This window comes from Schistocerca gregaria, unplaced genomic scaffold (genome assembly GCF_023897955.1).
Source record: "Schistocerca gregaria isolate iqSchGreg1 unplaced genomic scaffold, iqSchGreg1.2 ptg000877l, whole genome shotgun sequence".
NCBI classification, from domain to species: domain Eukaryota; kingdom Metazoa; phylum Arthropoda; class Insecta; order Orthoptera; family Acrididae; genus Schistocerca; species Schistocerca gregaria.
Window position 1 is genome coordinate 1 of NW_026062238.1, and position 17,356 is coordinate 17,356.

At 51.0% G+C, this 17,356-nt stretch overlaps 12 non-coding genes across 12 annotated transcripts; all 12 read left to right on the top strand.

The window, feature by feature from the left end:
• Positions 1–1,263: 1,263 nt before the first annotated feature.
• On the top strand, positions 1,264–1,382 carry LOC126323965 (5S ribosomal RNA). Its single transcript, XR_007559781.1, has one exon. It is a non-coding gene; the product is annotated as a 5S ribosomal RNA (ribosomal RNA).
• Positions 1,383–2,662: 1,280 nt separating this feature from the next.
• Positions 2,663–2,781, top strand: LOC126323977 (5S ribosomal RNA). Its single transcript, XR_007559792.1, has one exon. It is a non-coding gene; the product is annotated as a 5S ribosomal RNA (ribosomal RNA).
• A 1,274-nt stretch (positions 2,782–4,055) lies between these two features.
• Positions 4,056–4,174, top strand: LOC126323989 (5S ribosomal RNA). Its single transcript, XR_007559803.1, has one exon. It is a non-coding gene; the product is annotated as a 5S ribosomal RNA (ribosomal RNA).
• A 1,279-nt stretch (positions 4,175–5,453) lies between these two features.
• Positions 5,454–5,572, top strand: LOC126323944 (5S ribosomal RNA). Its single transcript, XR_007559760.1, has one exon. It is a non-coding gene; the product is annotated as a 5S ribosomal RNA (ribosomal RNA).
• Positions 5,573–6,852: 1,280 nt separating this feature from the next.
• Positions 6,853–6,971, top strand: LOC126323945 (5S ribosomal RNA). The gene has a single exon (XR_007559761.1). It is a non-coding gene; the product is annotated as a 5S ribosomal RNA (ribosomal RNA).
• Positions 6,972–8,250: 1,279 nt separating this feature from the next.
• Positions 8,251–8,369, top strand: LOC126323946 (5S ribosomal RNA). Its single transcript, XR_007559762.1, has one exon. It is a non-coding gene; the product is annotated as a 5S ribosomal RNA (ribosomal RNA).
• A 1,277-nt stretch (positions 8,370–9,646) lies between these two features.
• Positions 9,647–9,765, top strand: LOC126323947 (5S ribosomal RNA). Its single transcript, XR_007559763.1, has one exon. It is a non-coding gene; the product is annotated as a 5S ribosomal RNA (ribosomal RNA).
• Positions 9,766–11,042: 1,277 nt separating this feature from the next.
• LOC126323948 (5S ribosomal RNA) lies at positions 11,043–11,161 on the top strand. The gene has a single exon (XR_007559764.1). It is a non-coding gene; the product is annotated as a 5S ribosomal RNA (ribosomal RNA).
• A 1,276-nt stretch (positions 11,162–12,437) lies between these two features.
• LOC126323949 (5S ribosomal RNA) lies at positions 12,438–12,556 on the top strand. Its single transcript, XR_007559765.1, has one exon. It is a non-coding gene; the product is annotated as a 5S ribosomal RNA (ribosomal RNA).
• A 1,277-nt stretch (positions 12,557–13,833) lies between these two features.
• On the top strand, positions 13,834–13,952 carry LOC126323950 (5S ribosomal RNA). The gene has a single exon (XR_007559766.1). It is a non-coding gene; the product is annotated as a 5S ribosomal RNA (ribosomal RNA).
• Positions 13,953–15,230: 1,278 nt separating this feature from the next.
• Positions 15,231–15,349, top strand: LOC126323943 (5S ribosomal RNA). The gene has a single exon (XR_007559759.1). It is a non-coding gene; the product is annotated as a 5S ribosomal RNA (ribosomal RNA).
• Positions 15,350–16,628: 1,279 nt separating this feature from the next.
• On the top strand, positions 16,629–16,747 carry LOC126323951 (5S ribosomal RNA). The gene has a single exon (XR_007559767.1). It is a non-coding gene; the product is annotated as a 5S ribosomal RNA (ribosomal RNA).
• The last annotated feature ends 609 nt before the right edge of the window (positions 16,748–17,356 follow it).

Sequence of the window (17,356 nt, forward strand, 5' to 3'; positions counted from 1 at the left end):
ACACACGCGAGACAGATTGCCAGCCCTCTTTTCATACAAACTCTCAGGTGCGACAAAGATGCTTCCACAAGCATTTTAAACTACTGTATTAAACGTAAGATGCGAAATTACAGTAATGAACTCAGTTTGAACAAGAAAGCGCGGACGAAGAGTGCTAGGAACTCGTTGAAAATAACGAAACACTGCGAATCGACAGATGTGCTCTTGAAATGCGTCAGAGCCTACTGTTTTGTAGGAGCGCTAAATTCCAAAAACTAACTACATTAAAAAAAAAAAAAAAAACCTGTTCCTGTCCGACCACCGATGATAAGCAACAACGTTAGTATTCGGATCGGCGACCGCTTGGGAACTCTGGCTGTCTTCATTTCTTGCTTTCTTGTCGCTACCCCTGCCAGCCCTTTTTTCATGCTACCTTTCTCATGTGACAAAGATGCTTCCATACTGATTTTAAACTATCGTAAGATACGATATTAAGGAACTCAGTTTGAAAAGAGTGCGCCAAGGAAGACTTCCAAAGAGTCTCTGGAAATAACAAAACAGTATGAAGTGACAGAAATGTTGTGAAATACGTCAGGGCATATTGTTTTGTAGCAGTGCACAACGGCAAATTTGTAAACAAAAATTTACCTTTCGTCGCTACAAGAGAGGGATACTTTGTCCAACAGCCTGTGTCTTGTGTGCATGTTTTTCGCACCTTTCCACGGCACGGCGCAGCACAGAGCTGCTCTGGTAGCTCCGAACGGACGCACACGGCGCCTCGGACACGCCGGTTCGGCCCGCGCCCATCTCGCAGATGTTTCTCGTGCTTGTGCTGTCATTACGGACCGCGACCCGAGCGGCAGCGAGCGGCAGTCGAGCAAAGTCGGGACAAGTCGGGACGGAAGGGGACAGCCGAGAATGCACCGTGCGAATTACGCAAATATCTGGAAGCGCGACGCGTGTCAGGCAGGTGAGAACGCTTCCCTCGGTCCAGCAGGACACTGCCACACCCCGCGAGTCCCCAAGCCGCCCGGCCGCGCGCAAGCCCTGCGCCGGATAACGATAACAAGGTGCGTCTCCCGCGAGTGTCGGAGGCCGCACGAACCAAACGAATGACAGGCGGTGCAACGAGCAGCTGTGTTGTGCGTCCGACCCACGTGGCGGCGCGTCGCCTTCGAGGTGGAAGGACGTGCTTTGCGTCAAATGTGCCACCGAAAAAAGCGATTGCTTGTGTTAGGAGGAGAGGCGAAGCCTTCTTCTGCCGTGCAGCTACAGTATAACGACGCCAACGGCCATACCATGTTGAATACACCGGTTCTCGTCCGATCACCGAAGTTAAGCAACATCGGGCCCGGTTAGTACTTGGATGGGTGACCGCCTGGGAACACCGGGTGCTGTTGGCTCCTTCTCTCTTTTTAGATTGTACGTCACTACACCTGCCAGCCCTCTTTTCATACAAACTCTCAGGTGCGACAAAGATGCTTCCACAAGCATTTTAAACTACTGTATTAAACGTAAGATGCGAAATTACAGTAATGAACTCAGTTTGAACAAGAAAGCGCGGACGAAGAGTGCTAGGAACTCGTTGAAAATAACGAAACACTGCGAATCGACAGATGTGCTCTTGAAATGCGTCAGAGCCTACTGTTTTGTAGGAGCGCTAAATTCCAAAAACTAACTACATTAAAAAAAAAAAAAAAAACCTGTTCCTGTCCGACCACCGATGATAAGCAACAACGTTAGTATTCGGATCGGCGACCGCTTGGGAACTCTGGCTGTCTTCATTTCTTGCTTTCTTGTCGCTACCCCTGCCAGCCCTTTTTTCATTGCTACCTTTCTCATGTGACAAAGATGCTTCCATACTGATTTTAAACTATCGTAAGATACGATATTAAGGAACTCAGTTTGAAAAGAGTGCGCCAAGGAAGACTTCCAAAGAGTCTCTGGAAATAACAAAACAGTATGAAGTGACAGAAATGTTGTGAAATACGTCAGGGCATATTGTTTTGTAGCAGTGCACAACGGCAAATTTGTAAACAAAAATTTACCTTTCGTCGCTACAAGAGAGGGATACTTTGTCCAACAGCCTGTGTCTTGTGTGCATGTTTTCGCACCTTTCCACGGCACGGCGCAGCACAGAGCTGCTCTGGTAGCTCCGAACGGACGCACACGGCGCCTCGGACACGCCGGTTCGGCCCGCGCCCATCTCGCAGATGTTTCTCGTGCTTGTGCTGTCATTACGGACCGCGACCCGAGCGGCAGCGAGCGGCAGTCGAGCAAAGTCGGGACAAGTCGGGACGGAAGGGGACAGCCGAGAATGCACCGTGCGAATTACGCAAATATCTGGAAGCGCGACGCGTGTCAGGCAGGTGAGAACGCTTCCCTCGGTCCAGCAGGACACTGCCACACCCCGCGAGTCCCCAAGCCGCCCGGCCGCGCGCAAGCCCTGCGCCGGATAACGATAACAAGGTGCGTCTCCCGCGAGTGTCGGAGGCCGCACGAACCAAACGAATGACAGGCGGTGCAACGAGCAGCTGTGTTGTGCGTCCGACCCACGTGGCGGCGCGTCGCCTTCGAGGTGGAAGGACGTGCTTTGCGTCAAATGTGCCACCGAAAAAAGCGATTGCTTGTGTTAGGAGGAGAGGCGAAGCCTTCTTCTGCCGTGCAGCTACAGTATAACGACGCCAACGGCCATACCATGTTGAATACACCGGTTCTCGTCCGATCACCGAAGTTAAGCAACATCGGGCCCGGTTAGTACTTGGATGGGTGACCGCCTGGGAACACCGGGTGCTGTTGGCTCCTTCTCTCTTTTTAGATTGTACGTCACTACACCTGCCAGCCCTCTTTTCATACAAACTCTCAGGTGCGACAAAGATGCTTCCACAAGCATTTTAAACTACTGTATTAAACGTAAGATGCGAAATTACAGTAATGAACTCAGTTTGAACAAGAAAGCGCGGACGAAGAGTGCTAGGAACTCGTTGAAAATAACGAAACACTGCGAATCGACAGATGTGCTCTTGAAATGCGTCAGAGCCTACTGTTTTGTAGGAGCGCTAAATTCCAAAAACTAACTACATTAAAAAAAAAAAAAAACCTGTTCCTGTCCGACCACCGATGATAAGCAACAACGTTAGTATTCGGATCGGCGACCGCTTGGGAACTCTGGCTGTCTTCATTTCTTGCTTTCTTGTCGCTACCCCTGCCAGCCCTTTTTTCATGCTACCTTTCTCATGTGACAAAGATGCTTCCATACTGATTTTAAACTATCGTAAGATACGATATTAAGGAACTCAGTTTGAAAAGAGTGCGCCAAGGAAGACTTCCAAAGAGTCTCTGGAAATAACAAAACAGTATGAAGTGACAGAAATGTTGTGAAATACGTCAGGGCATATTGTTTTGTAGCAGTGCACAACGGCAAATTTGTAAACAAAAATTTACCTTTCGTCGCTACAAGAGAGGGATACTTTGTCCAACAGCCTGTGTCTTGTGTGCATGTTTTCGCACCTTTCCACGGCACGGCGCAGCACAGAGCTGCTCTGGTAGCTCCGAACGGACGCACACGGCGCCTCGGACACGCCGGTTCGGCCCGCGCCCATCTCGCAGATGTTTCTCGTGCTTGTGCTGTCATTACGGACCGCGACCCGAGCGGCAGCGAGCGGCAGTCCAAAGTCGGGACAAGTCGGGACGGAAGGGGACAGCCGAGAATGCACCGTGCGAATTACGCAAATATCTGGAAGCGCGACGCGTGTCAGGCAGGTGAGAACGCTTCCCTCGGTCCAGCAGGACACTGCCACACCCCGCGAGTCCCCAAGCCGCCCGGCCGCGCGCAAGCCCTGCGCCGGATAACGATAACAAGGTGCGTCTCCCGCGAGTGTCGGAGGCCGCACGAACCAAACGAATGACAGGCGGTGCAACGAGCAGCTGTGTTGTGCGTCCGACCCACGTGGCGGCGCGTCGCCTTCGAGGTGGAAGGACGTGCTTTGCGTCAAATGTGCCACCGAAAAAAGCGATTGCTTGTGTTAGGAGGAGAGGCGAAGCCTTCTTCTGCCGTGCAGCTACAGTATAACGACGCCAACGGCCATACCATGTTGAATACACCGGTTCTCGTCCGATCACCGAAGTTAAGCAACATCGGGCCCGGTTAGTACTTGGATGGGTGACCGCCTGGGAACACCGGGTGCTGTTGGCTCCTTCTCTCTTTTTAGATTGTACGTCACTACACCTGCCAGCCCTCTTTTCATACAAACTCTCAGGTGCGACAAAGATGCTTCCACAAGCATTTTAAACTACTGTATTAAACGTAAGATGCGAAATTACAGTAATGAACTCAGTTTGAACAAGAAAGCGCGGACGAAGAGTGCTAGGAACTCGTTGAAAATAACGAAACACTGCGAATCGACAGATGTGCTCTTGAAATGCGTCAGAGCCTACTGTTTTGTAGGAGCGCTAAATTCCAAAAACTAACTACATTAAAAAAAAAAAAAAAAACCTGTTCCTGTCCGACCACCGATGATAAGCAACAACGTTAGTATTCGGATCGGCGACCGCTTGGGAACTCTGGCTGTCTTCATTTCTTGCTTTCTTGTCGCTACCCCTGCCAGCCCTTTTTTCATGCTACCTTTCTCATGTGACAAAGATGCTTCCATACTGATTTTAAACTATCGTAAGATACGATATTAAGGAACTCAGTTTGAAAAGAGTGCGCCAAGGAAGACTTCCAAAGAGTCTCTGGAAATAACAAAACAGTATGAAGTGACAGAAATGTTGTGAAATACGTCAGGGCATATTGTTTTGTAGCAGTGCACAACGGCAAATTTGTAAACAAAAATTTACCTTTCGTCGCTACAAGAGAGGGATACTTTGTCCAACAGCCTGTGTCTTGTGTGCATGTTTTCGCACCTTTCCACGGCACGGCGCAGCACAGAGCTGCTCTGGTAGCTCCGAACGGACGCACACGGCGCCTCGGACACGCCGGTTCGGCCCGCGCCCATCTCGCAGATGTTTCTCGTGCTTGTGCTGTCATTACGGACCGCGACCCGAGCGGCAGCGAGCGGCAGTCGAGCAAAGTCGGGACAAGTCGGGACGGAAGGGGACAGCCGAGAATGCACCGTGCGAATTACGCAAATATCTGGAAGCGCGACGCGTGTCAGGCAGGTGAGAACGCTTCCCTCGGTCCAGCAGGACACTGCCACACCCCGCGAGTCCCCAAGCCGCCCGGCCGCGCGCAAGCCCTGCGCCGGATAACGATAACAAGGTGCGTCTCCCGCGAGTGTCGGAGGCCGCACGAACCAAACGAATGACAGGCGGTGCAACGAGCAGCTGTGTTGTGCGTCCGACCCACGTGGCGGCGCGTCGCCTTCGAGGTGGAAGGACGTGCTTTGCGTCAAATGTGCCACCGAAAAAAGCGATTGCTTGTGTTAGGAGGAGAGGCGAAGCCTTCTTCTGCCGTGCAGCTACAGTATAACGACGCCAACGGCCATACCATGTTGAATACACCGGTTCTCGTCCGATCACCGAAGTTAAGCAACATCGGGCCCGGTTAGTACTTGGATGGGTGACCGCCTGGGAACACCGGGTGCTGTTGGCTCCTTCTCTCTTTTTAGATTGTACGTCACTACACCTGCCAGCCCTCTTTTCATACAAACTCTCAGGTGCGACAAAGATGCTTCCACAAGCATTTTAAACTACTGTATTAAACGTAAGATGCGAAATTACAGTAATGAACTCAGTTTGAACAAGAAAGCGCGGACGAAGAGTGCTAGGAACTCGTTGAAAATAACGAAACACTGCGAATCGACAGATGTGCTCTTGAAATGCGTCAGAGCCTACTGTTTTGTAGGAGCGCTAAATTCCAAAAACTAACTACATTAAAAAAAAAAAAAAAAAACCTGTTCCTGTCCGACCACCGATGATAAGCAACAACGTTAGTATTCGGATCGGCGACCGCTTGGGAACTCTGGCTGTCTTCATTTCTTGCTTTCTTGTCGCTACCCCTGCCAGCCCTTTTTTCATGCTACCTTTCTCATGTGACAAAGATGCTTCCATACTGATTTTAAACTATCGTAAGATACGATATTAAGGAACTCAGTTTGAAAAGAGTGCGCCAAGGAAGACTTCCAAAGAGTCTCTGGAAATAACAAAACAGTATGAAGTGACAGAAATGTTGTGAAATACGTCAGGGCATATTGTTTTGTAGCAGTGCACAACGGCAAATTTGTAAACAAAAATTTACCTTTCGTCGCTACAAGAGAGGGATACTTTGTCCAACAGCCTGTGTCTTGTGTGCATGTTTTCGCACCTTTCCACGGCACGGCGCAGCACAGAGCTGCTCTGGTAGCTCCGAACGGACGCACACGGCGCCTCGGACACGCCGGTTCGGCCCGCGCCCATCTCGCAGATGTTTCTCGTGCTTGTGCTGTCATTACGGACCGCGACCCGAGCGGCAGCGAGCGGCAGTCGAGCAAAGTCGGGACAAGTCGGGACGGAAGGGGACAGCCGAGAATGCACCGTGCGAATTACGCAAATATCTGGAAGCGCGACGCGTGTCAGGCAGGTGAGAACGCTTCCCTCGGTCCAGCAGGACACTGCCACACCCCGCGAGTCCCCAAGCCGCCCGGCCGCGCGCAAGCCCTGCGCCGGATAACGATAACAAGGTGCGTCTCCCGCGAGTGTCGGAGGCCGCACGAACCAAACGAATGACAGGCGGTGCAACGAGCAGCTGTGTTGTGCGTCCGACCCACGTGGCGGCGCGTCGCCTTCGAGGTGGAAGGACGTGCTTTGCGTCAAATGTGCCACCGAAAAAAGCGATTGCTTGTGTTAGGAGGAGAGGCGAAGCCTTCTTCTGCCGTGCAGCTACAGTATAACGACGCCAACGGCCATACCATGTTGAATACACCGGTTCTCGTCCGATCACCGAAGTTAAGCAACATCGGGCCCGGTTAGTACTTGGATGGGTGACCGCCTGGGAACACCGGGTGCTGTTGGCTCCTCTCTCTCTTTTTAGATTGTACGTCACTACACCTGCCAGCCCTCTTTTCATACAAACTCTCAGGTGCGACAAAGATGCTTCCACAAGCATTTTAAACTACTGTATTAAACGTAAGATGCGAAATTACAGTAATGAACTCAGTTTGAACAAGAAAGCGCGGACGAAGAGTGCTAGGAACTCGTTGAAAATAACGAAACACTGCGAATCGACAGATGTGCTCTTGAAATGCGTCAGAGCCTACTGTTTTGTAGGAGCGCTAAATTCCAAAAACTAACTACATTAAAAAAAAAAAAAAAACCTGTTCCTGTCCGACCACCGATGATAAGCAACAACGTTAGTATTCGGATCGGCGACCGCTTGGGAACTCTGGCTGTCTTCATTTCTTGCTTTCTTGTCGCTACCCCTGCCAGCCCTTTTTTCATGCTACCTTTCTCATGTGACAAAGATGCTTCCATACTGATTTTAAACTATCGTAAGATACGATATTAAGGAACTCAGTTTGAAAAGAGTGCGCCAAGGAAGACTTCCAAAGAGTCTCTGGAAATAACAAAACAGTATGAAGTGACAGAAATGTTGTGAAATACGTCAGGGCATATTGTTTTGTAGCAGTGCACAACGGCAAATTTGTAAACAAAAATTTACCTTTCGTCGCTACAAGAGAGGGATACTTTGTCCAACAGCCTGTGTCTTGTGTGCATGTTTTCGCACCTTTCCACGGCACGGCGCAGCACAGAGCTGCTCTGGTAGCTCCGAACGGACGCACACGGCGCCTCGGACACGCCGGTTCGGCCCGCGCCCATCTCGCAGATGTTTCTCGTGCTTGTGCTGTCATTACGGACCGCGACCCGAGCGGCAGCGAGCGGCAGTCGAGCAAAGTCGGGACAAGTCGGGACGGAAGGGGACAGCCGAGAATGCACCGTGCGAATTACGCAAATATCTGGAAGCGCGACGCGTGTCAGGCAGGTGAGAACGCTTCCCTCGGTCCAGCAGGACACTGCCACACCCCGCGAGTCCCCAAGCCGCCCGGCCGCGCGCAAGCCCTGCGCCGGATAACGATAACAAGGTGCGTCTCCCGCGAGTGTCGGAGGCCGCACGAACCAAACGAATGACAGGCGGTGCAACGAGCAGCTGTGTTGTGCGTCCGACCCACGTGGCGGCGCGTCGCCTTCGAGGTGGAAGGACGTGCTTTGCGTCAAATGTGCCACCGAAAAAAGCGATTGCTTGTGTTAGGAGGAGAGGCGAAGCCTTCTTCTGCCGTGCAGCTACAGTATAAGGACGCCAACGGCCATACCATGTTGAATACACCGGTTCTCGTCCGATCACCGAAGTTAAGCAACATCGGGCCCGGTTAGTACTTGGATGGGTGACCGCCTGGGAACACCGGGTGCTGTTGGCTCCTTCTCTCTTTTTAGATTGTACGTCACTACACCTGCCAGCCCTCTTTTCATACAAACTCTCAGGTGCGACAAAGATGCTTCCACAAGCATTTTAAACTACTGTATTAAACGTAAGATGCGAAATTACAGTAATGAACTCAGTTTGAACAAGAAAGCGCGGACGAAGAGTGCTAGGAACTCGTTGAAAATAACGAAACACTGCGAATCGACAGATGTGCTCTTGAAATGCGTCAGAGCCTACTGTTTTGTAGGAGCGCTAAATTCCAAAAACTAACTACATTAAAAAAAAAAAAAAACCTGTTCCTGTCCGACCACCGATGATAAGCAACAACGTTAGTATTCGGATCGGCGACCGCTTGGGAACTCTGGCTGTCTTCATTTCTTGCTTTCTTGTCGCTACCCCTGCCAGCCCTTTTTTCATGCTACCTTTCTCATGTGACAAAGATGCTTCCATACTGATTTTAAACTATCGTAAGATACGATATTAAGGAACTCAGTTTGAAAAGAGTGCGCCAAGGAAGACTTCCAAAGAGTCTCTGGAAATAACAAAACAGTATGAAGTGACAGAAATGTTGTGAAATACGTCAGGGCATATTGTTTTGTAGCAGTGCACAACGGCAAATTTGTAAACAAAAATTTACCTTTCGTCGCTACAAGAGAGGGATACTTTGTCCAACAGCCTGTGTCTTGTGTGCATGTTTTCGCACCTTTCCACGGCACGGCGCAGCACAGAGCTGCTCTGGTAGCTCCGAACGGACGCACACGGCGCCTCGGACACGCCGGTTCGGCCCGCGCCCATCTCGCAGATGTTTCTCGTGCTTGTGCTGTCATTACGGACCGCGACCCGAGCGGCAGCGAGCGGCAGTCGAGCAAAGTCGGGACAAGTCGGGACGGAAGGGGACAGCCGAGAATGCACCGTGCGAATTACGCAAATATCTGGAAGCGCGACGCGTGTCAGGCAGGTGAGAACGCTTCCCTCGGTCCAGCAGGACACTGCCACACCCCGCGAGTCCCCAAGCCGCCCGGCCGCGCGCAAGCCCTGCGCCGGATAACGATAACAAGGTGCGTCTCCCGCGAGTGTCGGAGGCCGCACGAACCAAACGAATGACAGGCGGTGCAACGAGCAGCTGTGTTGTGCGTCCGACCCACGTGGCGGCGCGTCGCCTTCGAGGTGGAAGGACGTGCTTTGCGTCAAATGTGCCACCGAAAAAAGCGATTGCTTGTGTTAGGAGGAGAGGCGAAGCCTTCTTCTGCCGTGCAGCTACAGTATAACGACGCCAACGGCCATACCATGTTGAATACACCGGTTCTCGTCCGATCACCGAAGTTAAGCAACATCGGGCCCGGTTAGTACTTGGATGGGTGACCGCCTGGGAACACCGGGTGCTGTTGGCTCCTTCTCTCTTTTTAGATTGTACGTCACTACACCTGCCAGCCCTCTTTTCATACAAACTCTCAGGTGCGACAAAGATGCTTCCACAAGCATTTTAAACTACTGTATTAAACGTAAGATGCGAAATTACAGTAATGAACTCAGTTTGAACAAGAAAGCGCGGACGAAGAGTGCTAGGAACTCGTTGAAAATAACGAAACACTGCGAATCGACAGATGTGCTCTTGAAATGCGTCAGAGCCTACTGTTTTGTAGGAGCGCTAAATTCCAAAAACTAACTACATTAAAAAAAAAAAAAAACCTGTTCCTGTCCGACCACCGATGATAAGCAACAACGTTAGTATTCGGATCGGCGACCGCTTGGGAACTCTGGCTGTCTTCATTTCTTGCTTTCTTGTCGCTACCCCTGCCAGCCCTTTTTTCATGCTACCTTTCTCATGTGACAAAGATGCTTCCATACTGATTTTAAACTATCGTAAGATACGATATTAAGGAACTCAGTTTGAAAAGAGTGCGCCAAGGAAGACTTCCAAAGAGTCTCTGGAAATAACAAAACAGTATGAAGTGACAGAAATGTTGTGAAATACGTCAGGGCATATTGTTTTGTAGCAGTGCACAACGGCAAATTTGTAAACAAAAATTTACCTTTCGTCGCTACAAGAGAGGGATACTTTGTCCAACAGCCTGTGTCTTGTGTGCATGTTTTCGCACCTTTCCACGGCACGGCGCAGCACAGAGCTGCTCTGGTAGCTCCGAACGGACGCACACGGCGCCTCGGACACGCCGGTTCGGCCCGCGCCCATCTCGCAGATGTTTCTCGTGCTTGTGCTGTCATTACGGACCGCGACCCGAGCGGCAGCGAGCGGCAGTCGAGCAAAGTCGGGACAAGTCGGGACGGAAGGGGACAGCCGAGAATGCACCGTGCGAATTACGCAAATATCTGGAAGCGCGACGCGTGTCAGGCAGGTGAGAACGCTTCCCTCGGTCCAGCAGGACACTGCCACACCCCGCGAGTCCCCAAGCCGCCCGGCCGCGCGCAAGCCCTGCGCCGGATAACGATAACAAGGTGCGTCTCCCGCGAGTGTCGGAGGCCGCACGAACCAAACGAATGACAGGCGGTGCAACGAGCAGCTGTGTTGTGCGTCCGACCCACGTGGCGGCGCGTCGCCTTCGAGGTGGAAGGACGTGCTTTGCGTCAAATGTGCCACCGAAAAAAGCGATTGCTTGTGTTAGGAGGAGAGGCGAAGCCTTCTTCTGCCGTGCAGCTACAGTATAACGACGCCAACGGCCATACCATGTTGAATACACCGGTTCTCGTCCGATCACCGAAGTTAAGCAACATCGGGCCCGGTTAGTACTTGGATGGGTGACCGCCTGGGAACACCGGGTGCTGTTGGCTCCTTCTCTCTTTTTAGATTGTACGTCACTACACCTGCCAGCCCTCTTTTCATACAAACTCTCAGGTGCGACAAAGATGCTTCCACAAGCATTTTAAACTACTGTATTAAACGTAAGATGCGAAATTACAGTAATGAACTCAGTTTGAACAAGAAAGCGCGGACGAAGAGTGCTAGGAACTCGTTGAAAATAACGAAACACTGCGAATCGACAGATGTGCTCTTGAAATGCGTCAGAGCCTACTGTTTTGTAGGAGCGCTAAATTCCAAAAACTAACTACATTAAAAAAAAAAAAAACCTGTTCCTGTCCGACCACCGATGATAAGCAACAACGTTAGTATTCGGATCGGCGACCGCTTGGGAACTCTGGCTGTCTTCATTTCTTGCTTTCTTGTCGCTACCCCTGCCAGCCCTTTTTTCATGCTACCTTTCTCATGTGACAAAGATGCTTCCATACTGATTTTAAACTATCGTAAGATACGATATTAAGGAACTCAGTTTGAAAAGAGTGCGCCAAGGAAGACTTCCAAAGAGTCTCTGGAAATAACAAAACAGTATGAAGTGACAGAAATGTTGTGAAATACGTCAGGGCATATTGTTTTGTAGCAGTGCACAACGGCAAATTTGTAAACAAAAATTTACCTTTCGTCGCTACAAGAGAGGGATACTTTGTCCAACAGCCTGTGTCTTGTGTGCATGTTTTCGCACCTTTCCACGGCACGGCGCAGCACAGAGCTGCTCTGGTAGCTCCGAACGGACGCACACGGCGCCTCGGACACGCCGGTTCGGCCCGCGCCCATCTCGCAGATGTTTCTCGTGCTTGTGCTGTCATTACGGACCGCGACCCGAGCGGCAGCGAGCGGCAGTCGAGCAAAGTCGGGACAAGTCGGGACGGAAGGGGACAGCCGAGAATGCACCGTGCGAATTACGCAAATATCTGGAAGCGCGACGCGTGTCAGGCAGGTGAGAACGCTTCCCTCGGTCCAGCAGGACACTGCCACACCCCGCGAGTCCCCAAGCCGCCCGGCCGCGCGCAAGCCCTGCGCCGGATAACGATAACAAGGTGCGTCTCCCGCGAGTGTCGGAGGCCGCACGAACCAAACGAATGACAGGCGGTGCAACGAGCAGCTGTGTTGTGCGTCCGACCCACGTGGCGGCGCGTCGCCTTCGAGGTGGAAGGACGTGCTTTGCGTCAAATGTGCCACCGAAAAAAGCGATTGCTTGTGTTAGGAGGAGAGGCGAAGCCTTCTTCTGCCGTGCAGCTACAGTATAACGACGCCAACGGCCATACCATGTTGAATACACCGGTTCTCGTCCGATCACCGAAGTTAAGCAACATCGGGCCCGGTTAGTACTTGGATGGGTGACCGCCTGGGAACACCGGGTGCTGTTGGCTCCTTCTCTCTTTTTAGATTGTACGTCACTACACCTGCCAGCCCTCTTTTCATACAAACTCTCAGGTGCGACAAAGATGCTTCCACAAGCATTTTAAACTACTGTATTAAACGTAAGATGCGAAATTACAGTAATGAACTCAGTTTGAACAAGAAAGCGCGGACGAAGAGTGCTAGGAACTCGTTGAAAATAACGAAACACTGCGAATCGACAGATGTGCTCTTGAAATGCGTCAGAGCCTACTGTTTTGTAGGAGCGCTAAATTCCAAAAACTAACTACATTAAAAAAAAAAAAAAACCTGTTCCTGTCCGACCACCGATGATAAGCAACAACGTTAGTATTCGGATCGGCGACCGCTTGGGAACTCTGGCTGTCTTCATTTCTTGCTTTCTTGTCGCTACCCCTGCCAGCCCTTTTTTCATGCTACCTTTCTCATGTGACAAAGATGCTTCCATACTGATTTTAAACTATCGTAAGATACGATATTAAGGAACTCAGTTTGAAAAGAGTGCGCCAAGGAAGACTTCCAAAGAGTCTCTGGAAATAACAAAACAGTATGAAGTGACAGAAATGTTGTGAAATACGTCAGGGCATATTGTTTTGTAGCAGTGCACAACGGCAAATTTGTAAACAAAAATTTACCTTTCGTCGCTACAAGAGAGGGATACTTTGTCCAACAGCCTGTGTCTTGTGTGCATGTTTTCGCACCTTTCCACGGCACGGCGCAGCACAGAGCTGCTCTGGTAGCTCCGAACGGACGCACACGGCGCCTCGGACACGCCGGTTCGGCCCGCGCCCATCTCGCAGATGTTTCTCGTGCTTGTGCTGTCATTACGGACCGCGACCCGAGCGGCAGCGAGCGGCAGTCGAGCAAAGTCGGGACAAGTCGGGACGGAAGGGGACAGCCGAGAATGCACCGTGCGAATTACGCAAATATCTGGAAGCGCGACGCGTGTCAGGCAGGTGAGAACGCTTCCCTCGGTCCAGCAGGACACTGCCACACCCCGCGAGTCCCCAAGCCGCCCGGCCGCGCGCAAGCCCTGCGCCGGATAACGATAACAAGGTGCGTCTCCCGCGAGTGTCGGAGGCCGCACGAACCAAACGAATGACAGGCGGTGCAACGAGCAGCTGTGTTGTGCGTCCGACCCACGTGGCGGCGCGTCGCCTTCGAGGTGGAAGGACGTGCTTTGCGTCAAATGTGCCACCGAAAAAAGCGATTGCTTGTGTTAGGAGGAGAGGCGAAGCCTTCTTCTGCCGTGCAGCTACAGTATAAGGACGCCAACGGCCATACCATGTTGAATACACCGGTTCTCGTCCGATCACCGAAGTTAAGCAACATCGGGCCCGGTTAGTACTTGGATGGGTGACCGCCTGGGAACACCGGGTGCTGTTGGCTCCTTCTCTCTTTTTAGATTGTACGTCACTACACCTGCCAGCCCTCTTTTCATACAAACTCTCAGGTGCGACAAAGATGCTTCCACAAGCATTTTAAACTACTGTATTAAACGTAAGATGCGAAATTACAGTAATGAACTCAGTTTGAACAAGAAAGCGCGGACGAAGAGTGCTAGGAACTCGTTGAAAATAACGAAACACTGCGAATCGACAGATGTGCTCTTGAAATGCGTCAGAGCCTACTGTTTTGTAGGAGCGCTAAATTCCAAAAACTAACTACATTAAAAAAAAAAAAAAAACCTGTTCCTGTCCGACCACCGATGATAAGCAACAACGTTAGTATTCGGATCGGCGACCGCTTGGGAACTCTGGCTGTCTTCATTTCTTGCTTTCTTGTCGCTACCCCTGCCAGCCCTTTTTTCATGCTACCTTTCTCATGTGACAAAGATGCTTCCATACTGATTTTAAACTATCGTAAGATACGATATTAAGGAACTCAGTTTGAAAAGAGTGCGCCAAGGAAGACTTCCAAAGAGTCTCTGGAAATAACAAAACAGTATGAAGTGACAGAAATGTTGTGAAATACGTCAGGGCATATTGTTTTGTAGCAGTGCACAACGGCAAATTTGTAAACAAAAATTTACCTTTCGTCGCTACAAGAGAGGGATACTTTGTCCAACAGCCTGTGTCTTGTGTGCATGTTTTCGCACCTTTCCACGGCACGGCGCAGCACAGAGCTGCTCTGGTAGCTCCGAACGGACGCACACGGCGCCTCGGACACGCCGGTTCGGCCCGCGCCCATCTCGCAGATGTTTCTCGTGCTTGTGCTGTCATTACGGACCGCGACCCGAGCGGCAGCGAGCGGCAGTCGAGCAAAGTCGGGACAAGTCGGGACGGAAGGGGACAGCCGAGAATGCACCGTGCGAATTACGCAAATATCTGGAAGCGCGACGCGTGTCAGGCAGGTGAGAACGCTTCCCTCGGTCCAGCAGGACACTGCCACACCCCGCGAGTCCCCAAGCCGCCCGGCCGCGCGCAAGCCCTGCGCCGGATAACGATAACAAGGTGCGTCTCCCGCGAGTGTCGGAGGCCGCACGAACCAAACGAATGACAGGCGGTGCAACGAGCAGCTGTGTTGTGCGTCCGACCCACGTGGCGGCGCGTCGCCTTCGAGGTGGAAGGACGTGCTTTGCGTCAAATGTGCCACCGAAAAAAGCGATTGCTTGTGTTAGGAGGAGAGGCGAAGCCTTCTTCTGCCGTGCAGCTACAGTATAACGACGCCAACGGCCATACCATGTTGAATACACCGGTTCTCGTCCGATCACCGAAGTTAAGCAACATCGGGCCTGGTTAGTACTTGGATGGGTGACCGCCTGGGAACACCGGGTGCTGTTGGCTCCTTCTCTCTTTTTAGATTGTACGTCACTACACCTGCCAGCCCTCTTTTCATACAAACTCTCAGGTGCGACAAAGATGCTTCCACAAGCATTTTAAACTACTGTATTAAACGTAAGATGCGAAATTACAGTAATGAACTCAGTTTGAACAAGAAAGCGCGGACGAAGAGTGCTAGGAACTCGTTGAAAATAACGAAACACTGCGAATCGACAGATGTGCTCTTGAAATGCGTCAGAGCCTACTGTTTTGTAGGAGCGCTAAATTCCAAAAACTAACTACATTAAAAAAAAAAAAAAAAACCTGTTCCTGTCCGACCACCGATGATAAGCAACAACGTTAGTATTCGGATCGGCGACCGCTTGGGAACTCTGGCTGTCTTCATTTCTTGCTTTCTTGTCGCTACCCCTGCCAGCCCTTTTTTCATGCTACCTTTCTCATGTGACAAAGATGCTTCCATACTGATTTTAAACTATCGTAAGATACGATATTAAGGAACTCAGTTTGAAAAGAGTGCGCCAAGGAAGACTTCCAAAGAGTCTCTGGAAATAACAAAACAGTATGAAGTGACAGAAATGTTGTGAAATACGTCAGGGCATATTGTTTTGTAGCAGTGCACAACGGCAAATTTGTAAACAAAAATTTACCTTTCGTCGCTACAAGAGAGGGATACTTTGTCCAACAGCCTGTGTCTTGTGTGCATGTTTTCGCACCTTTCCACGGCACGGCGCAGCACAGAGCTGCTCTGGTAGCTCCGAACGGACGCACACGGCGCCTCGGACACGCCGGTTCGGCCCGCGCCCATCTCGCAGATGTTTCTCGTGCTTGTGCTGTCATTACGGACCGCGACCCGAGCGGCAGCGAGCGGCAGTCGAGCAAAGTCGGGACAAGTCGGGACGGAAGGGGACAGCCGAGAATGCTCCGTGCGAATTACGCAAATATCTGGAAGCGCGACGCGTGTCAGGCAGGTGAGAACGCTTCCCTCGGTCCAGCAGGACACTGCCACACCCCGCGAGTCCCCAAGCCGCCCGGCCGCGCGCAAGCCCTGCGCCGGATAACGATAACAAGGTGCGTCTCCCGCGAGTGTCGGAGGCCGCACGAACCAAACGAATGACAGGCGGTGCAACGAGCAGCTGTGTTGTGCGTCCGACCCACGTGGCGGCGCGTCGCCTTCGAGGTGGAAGGACGTGCTTTGCGTCAAATGTGCCACCGAAAAAAGCGATTGCTTGTGTTAGGAGGAGAGGCGAAGCCTTCTTCTGCCGTGCAGCTACAGTATAACGACGCCAACGGCCATACCATGTTGAATACACCGGTTCTCGTCCGATCACCGAAGTTAAGCAACATCGGGCCCGGTTAGTACTTGGATGGGTGACCGCCTGGGAACACCGGGTGCTGTTGGCTCCTTCTCTCTTTTTAGATTGTACGTCACTACACCTGCCAGCCCTCTTTTCATACAAACTCTCAGGTGCGACAAAGATGCTTCCACAAGCATTTTAAACTACTGTATTAAACGTAAGATGCGAAATTACAGTAATGAACTCAGTTTGAACAAGAAAGCGCGGACGAAGAGTGCTAGGAACTCGTTGAAAATAACGAAACACTGCGAATCGACAGATGTGCTCTTGAAATGCGTCAGAGCCTACTGTTTTGTAGGAGCGCTAAATTCCAAAAACTAACTACATTAAAAAAAAAAAAAAAACCTGTTCCTGTCCGACCACCGATGATAAGCAACAACGTTAGTATTCGGATCGGCGACCGCTTGGGAACTCTGGCTGTCTTCATTTCTTGCTTTCTTGTCGCTACCCCTGCCAGCCCTTTTTTCATGCTACCTTTCTCATGTGACAAAGATGCTTCCATACTGATTTTAAACTATCGTAAGATACGATATTAAGGAACTCAGTTTGAAAAGAGTGCGCCAAGGAAGACTTCCAAAGAGTCTCTGGAAATAACAAAACAGTATGAAGTGACAGAAATGTTGTGAAATACGTCAGGGCATATTGTTTTGTAGCA